The sequence below is a fragment of the Crotalus tigris genome, unplaced genomic scaffold, assembly GCF_016545835.1.
Source record: "Crotalus tigris isolate CLP2741 ecotype Arizona unplaced genomic scaffold, ASM1654583v1 scf7180000023687.2574627, whole genome shotgun sequence".
NCBI classification, from domain to species: Eukaryota; Metazoa; Chordata; class Lepidosauria; order Squamata; family Viperidae; genus Crotalus; species Crotalus tigris.
In genome coordinates, this window is record NW_024100118.1 from 1,515,514 (window position 1) to 1,521,668 (window position 6,155).

Consider the following 6,155-nt stretch of genomic DNA (forward strand, 5'->3'; position numbering starts at 1 on the left):
CCATGCACATGCACGCATGTAAAATGCTTCCCTCTCCCTTTTCTTCCAGTCAACCAATTGACAATGGTTGGTGACTTCTGCTCTACCACCTCTATTCAAGCTTGCTAGTTGGCCGCTTCGCCTCCTTTGTGCTGGGCGGGGCTCCTGTTCCGGGTGGCGGTGGTGGCCTGATGGACCTGCTGCTGGCAGCGGTGGTGCACGTGCCAACAGAGAGGGCTCCAAGTGCCACCTCTGGCACCCGTGCCATAGGTTCGCCCCCACTGACCTATGTTCTTTATTATCAAGACTGAAGAAGACATATTTCCTCTGGATGGGCACCAGATAATCTTGGGGAGATAGGACTGTATGACTGAATGATTATGGGCCATCAAGTCAGTATTGATTTTTAGTGATCATATGTAAACGTTCTCTTAGACCCATCACCACTGCAACTGAGTCCATTCACTTTAATGCTGGCCATCCTCTTCTCCTTCCTTCTAACTTTCCCAGCATTAGAGCTTTCTCCAAGGAGCTAGGCTTTGCAAAATGTGTCTGAAGTAAGATAGTATGAAGTAGGCTAAACTAAACAGTTGGAAAAACAGCCACAAACCATTTTGTTGCCATAAAAAGTATTAAGGATAGTCAAATCAAGACAGATCTGAGGAAGCCTTTCCTTTTAAAACTGTAGCATGTGAAACTAATGGTTAATACAATTCTAACAGCGGAATCATTGTTATAAACAATATTGTTCGCAAGCAAATCTTACCATGTTACCATGACTCTAAACTAGCTAGCTGAATAAGGCATACATATAAACAGTAACTCAGAAAAGTCCATACTATGAAAACATCCAAGGACAGTTATGCCATCCCATCTCTCTCTTTTTTTCCATCCTTGCTTCTTCCTGTACCACCCACAGTGTTAATATTGTTTCTGTATTGAATAGCCTGGGAAATGAATGTGCAACACACCTACTCTTTTTTGAAATGTTACTGCTCTTCTATGACCTGTTACAGCCTGGCTTATGTAAGGCATGTGGGTGGTGTACACTTCTGAATGAATTTTATCAAAGTTCTTGTAATAGTAGGGACAGATCACCACTATAGCTGAAACAGTTTTCCTACGTATTTACTCAATATACCCCCAATATCTTTGCATTGCTAATTAAATACTGTAGTAGGAGAGTTCCAACAGCCCCCCCCCTGCGGTCATGACTGCTTTCTGGACACTCGACAACCAGCCCACTGTTTGCAGTGTGTCATCATGTGATCACCAAACATTTATACTGTTTTTGTAGAAAACTGGTCTTTATTTCTGGTTTCTGGCAAAGATGGCCCATAGCAAACAATGGGCTCACTTTACAACTGTTGTGTTCACTTAACAACAACTGCAAAAAAGATTGTAAAATTGGGTCAGTCATGTGCTGGCCCTCTGTACAACTGTCATGATTTACGACCATAATTGCCAGACTCAATTATGGTAGTAAGTTGAGGACTATCTATATCTTCCTGAAACTCTGTATAGTAAATGGTTACTTTCTAGAGTTGCAGACCTCTGTCCATATCCTTGAGGGCTGCCCATTGCCTTTTTATAACTAAATCTGAAGCATTGTGTAGGTATTGGTATGCTGATTTAAACTTTTAAAAATAAAAGGAAATAGTTGGACCAGAATTTGTTTAATTAGCACTCTGTCTTAATCAAATGTATGATCAGCCAATAGTGAATAATTTTGTGTTGTACCCTTTTTTGAGAGTCTCATTGAACGGTGCTGTGATATAGTGGCATCACTTCAGGGCTGGTGTTTTAATAGGGTTTTGGGGGGGTAAGATAGAAATTTTAAGTAGTTTTACACTTTTTGTCTATTGTAGTATGCATAACTTTTGGTTGGTTTTCTAAGAAATAGATGCAAAGCCACAGCATTTTGCTGTCAAAATTCAATGGAATTTTACATGTTTTGTGGGTCCCAAAAAGTTTAGAAAAATATGTTTTTACCAGCTCCTGATGTATTTATTTATTTGTATTTCCTGTTTCTTAACCACTAATCTCCCTCAGAGAGGAACTTTGGATGGTGTACAGTATAATCAATAATGTATATTGTGGTACTTGCACTAAAATGTTGCAATCAGTAATATACTTGATATTACAACATTGGACAGATCTATTTAATAAAAGCTATCCATGTTTCTAAACACCAGACTTATATGATTGTTTTTAATCTTTAGTTGAAAATTTCTCAATATTTTAAAGATTGCCATCTGCATTGGAAACTTGAATTTAAAATCCACATAAAAGTATATGCTCAACATTTAATTCTAAGGCTATATTTACAGCTATAAATTAAATATGAAAATAATGAAATGAAAAACCTGTTCAGAACGTTATACAAGGAACAATAATTTATTTCTTCTAAAAATATATGAAATGGTGAACTGAAATAATAAACTAATGAAACTGAAAATGTATTTCTCCCTGTTGCTATAGCATTTAAAAAGGAACTGGGATTATTTCAAAATAAATCATTTCAAGTTCTCACTTACTTTGATTAGTGTACCTGACCTTCGGTCTTATATTTTCTTGCATTTTAATGAGCAGCAGGAATAGATGCTTTTTCAGTTGTGGTATCTTTGAATTTATGCCAGTTTAATTCTAGATACTGTGTCAAAAGTTGACCTAAAATCAATAAATGCTGCATAAAAGGATTGTCCTGAATTATGGATATATTTTTCTACTAGACATTGCAGCACCAAGGGATGATCAACTGTTGATTGTCCTGTTCTAAACTCAGCCTGTTCATCGCTCAAAATATGTTCAGATTCAAACCAAGCAATTAGTTTCTTCTGCAGCTGTTTACCATACATTTTGCTGATCTAACTTAGCAAATTGTTTCAGTGCTAATTACCTGGATCATCTCTTTTACCTTCTTATATATTGGTGTGTGTGTGTTTCTGTGTGTGTGTTTCAAAATCTCAAACCTATGGGATCATGTTTGAATTATCTATTGCTGTAGAAAGTGAAGCTATGTGATGGAATATGCAGCTGAAGAAGGAGTGAGGAGGAATGTCAGCAATAGCATCATGGCTTCCCAGGGAGGAGACAGCACATTCCAAAGAAGGAGCCAAGACAAGAGACTGTGGAGACCTGAATTGGATGGGAGAAGGGGGAAAAAGTTCAGGGTAGCCACTCCTTAGAATTTCCCAGTGTAAATTTAGTAGGTTAAAAGGTAATAGCTTTAGTCTGCCAAGATTCTGTGTATTAGATACAAGAAAATAAAGAACCGGATTCAATTGGATGTCACTGTGTTGTCTGAGTTTGGGACTGACAAGCTAGCCCTGGGATGAAACATTGCACATTTTTTTATTATTATTTCACACATAAAAACATCTGAACCTGGGGCTTTATCTGGTTTAAATGGTTTAATTATATTTCTGATCCCTGAACATGAGACGGGAGGACAATGGAGAAATAGTTTTTCAGGTAACAGGAAGCTTTGAGCAGCCTTTTATAGAGAAATATTTTAACATCAGATAACATCTTTTAACAATCAGATAACCAAAAGCTTTTATGACTTTCTCTACCAAAAGTCTTATTCCTGGAGATCATTTCACTTCATTAATCTATTCCTTTATTTATCTATATGTACATTATATTTAAATATAATGTAAAGGAATAGATTAATGAAGTGAAATGATCTCCAGGAATAAGACTTTTGGCAGAGAAAGTCATAAAAGCTTTTGGTTATCTGATCATGGGAGAACTTCACTAGGATAACAACAAGCCTGTCTAGATAATCTGTCACCTTAAATGCCTCAATTCATCTTGTTTGTGAGCAGGAATTCAGTTTGAAATAGCTTTTCAAAAGCCTATATGGTAACTCAGTATCAACTTTCCTAGCAATACTCTCAAGGAACAAAACAATTAAATTAGTAAAATTAGACATAATGGAAACATACATTTTTAATGTTGTGTATGCTTTATCCACCTTCTTTTCCATACATAAGAATCTTCAAGAACATTCTATAACAGACATTAGTCATCATATACCAACAAAAATCAATTAAAAAAACCTACTCTTAACAGAAACTCAGTGGAATTATTTAATAATTTTTTTACTGTGACATTGACTAGAAATAAGCTAGGAATGCTTAGCTCTTTTAAAGAAAATATTATCTTTTATCTCTAAAGTTGCATTCATTTTGTTTATGTCTATTAACAATCCATGGTATTTAAATGGGAACTACTAGACCTTATATTTATTTATACTCTGGAGAAAGTAGGTGAACCAGCACAACATTGTGCCACCCACCCTGAATCATCTCAAGCCTATCCAGAAGGATACCAGGCTCAAAAGCCGCGTAGAGGTCAGGTAGGGCAAGGGTGGAAATACAACCACCATCCTGCCCTTGCCAGAAATCATCCAATATATACTTATACCTAAACATCCAAACTGTTTCAGTACTATGTCTCATTCCATCTCTGTTTTTCCTAAAATTAATTTGGCTGAAAGGACCTCTTTGAGACCCATGGCTGAATTCTCATTTAGGTCCTATTCTTTATAAAAGACTGCGAGAGATGTTGTTTTGCTGCCCACACTTCTACATCTTATTCTTTGAATTTATACTTCTCATTATGAATCAAATTAATCCTTTCAAAGTGCTAGGTTAACAATTCATTTAAAATATTGTTCCATAAGTCTTACAATACTGCGAGACAGTAGAATACTCATCATCTTTAGAAGCAGGACCTTGTTTCCGCAGTAGTCATTGTATAAGTTAAAAATAAGTAGCTTTGAAACAATCTTTGGTAGAACAGGGGGGAAATTTTCTCCCAGGTACTATGTGGCTAAGTGCAATGAATAATATAGCACAATGAATGACAATTTAATTACTAGTCAGAAAGAAAAGTATAATACAGATATAATTTAATCCCCCTCATTCATGCTTTCTTGGGAACAAAGTGTTCTAAACAGCTTAAATATTAAATATTGTTTAATAGTAGCACCAGCAAGGGAGCTGAAACCAGCTGGCCTCCATTAGAGTTCCAAAAGTAGATTGGTGATTCACCTAAAATGCATCAGTCTTCCACAAAAACTTGGCGAGTATAATTACTACATATTTTAATTTATGCAGTCATGATGTATTAGTGACTACAGCTGTCCTGGTCAGCCTACTTCTTTTGTCAATGTGGGTAATCTTGCTAACATACAATAATTTAATGTGATGTCTTGTTAGTTGTATCTCTGTGATAAAGTGAATGAAGAAAATAGTTAAAATGGTTGGTGTTCCAATTACAAAATATAATTTGAAGGAAAATAGCAAGATTATGGCCAATAATCATTTTAGCGCACCAGGATGCTCCATACTATTCCAGTTTAGCTTTGTTCTTTTTTGAAGTACATATCCAGCAATAAGTTACAGTAATGCTCTCTATTTTTTATTTTTTTTTGTAAGAATGAATTGGGCAATATGAAGCTCAGGCATTCTTGTTGCTCTGTTTGTAGTATGATAGATGCTATCTATTAGCATCTAAACAATTAAAAATCTTAGTTAGGGTAGGGAACTTATTGAATAGAAAATACTATGGGAATATAACCATGTACAAATATTATATTACTTATTCCTGTGCCAAATGAAATCCTTTCCTGTCACAGTGATAGAATTTGAGAAAGGGAAAAAAATCTAATTATATAATTTCAGGAAATGTATATTCCAGGATTCCAGTATTTGGGCAATTAATTTTGCTGCAGTAATGATAGTCTCTCAGCAAAGCCCAATAAAGTATCTGGGATACAATTTCAAAATGCAACCACGTCTCAAAAGCTAATATACTTATACAATCTGGAGACACGAGTGATACATGTTAATGATTATGCTATAAATGTTATTGATTACGCTATTGATTAAAGGAGCTGGAGATGCCATTATTAAGATGCTCCAATATGTTGGAAATATGAAAGGTAAAACTGAATAAATTGTTCTTACAACTTCTCACTTGGCAAGGATTTTTATAGAAGGTAAAATGCTGCTTCCACGCTTAGCCAAATGTAGGCACATTTGTCCACAATAATATTCCATGTCTTAGAATAGATTAATGAAATTAGCATGTAATACCATGCAAGTAATCCTCAAGTTATAACTATAATGGAGGCTGCCCATTATGGTTGTAAGTCATTAATTGAA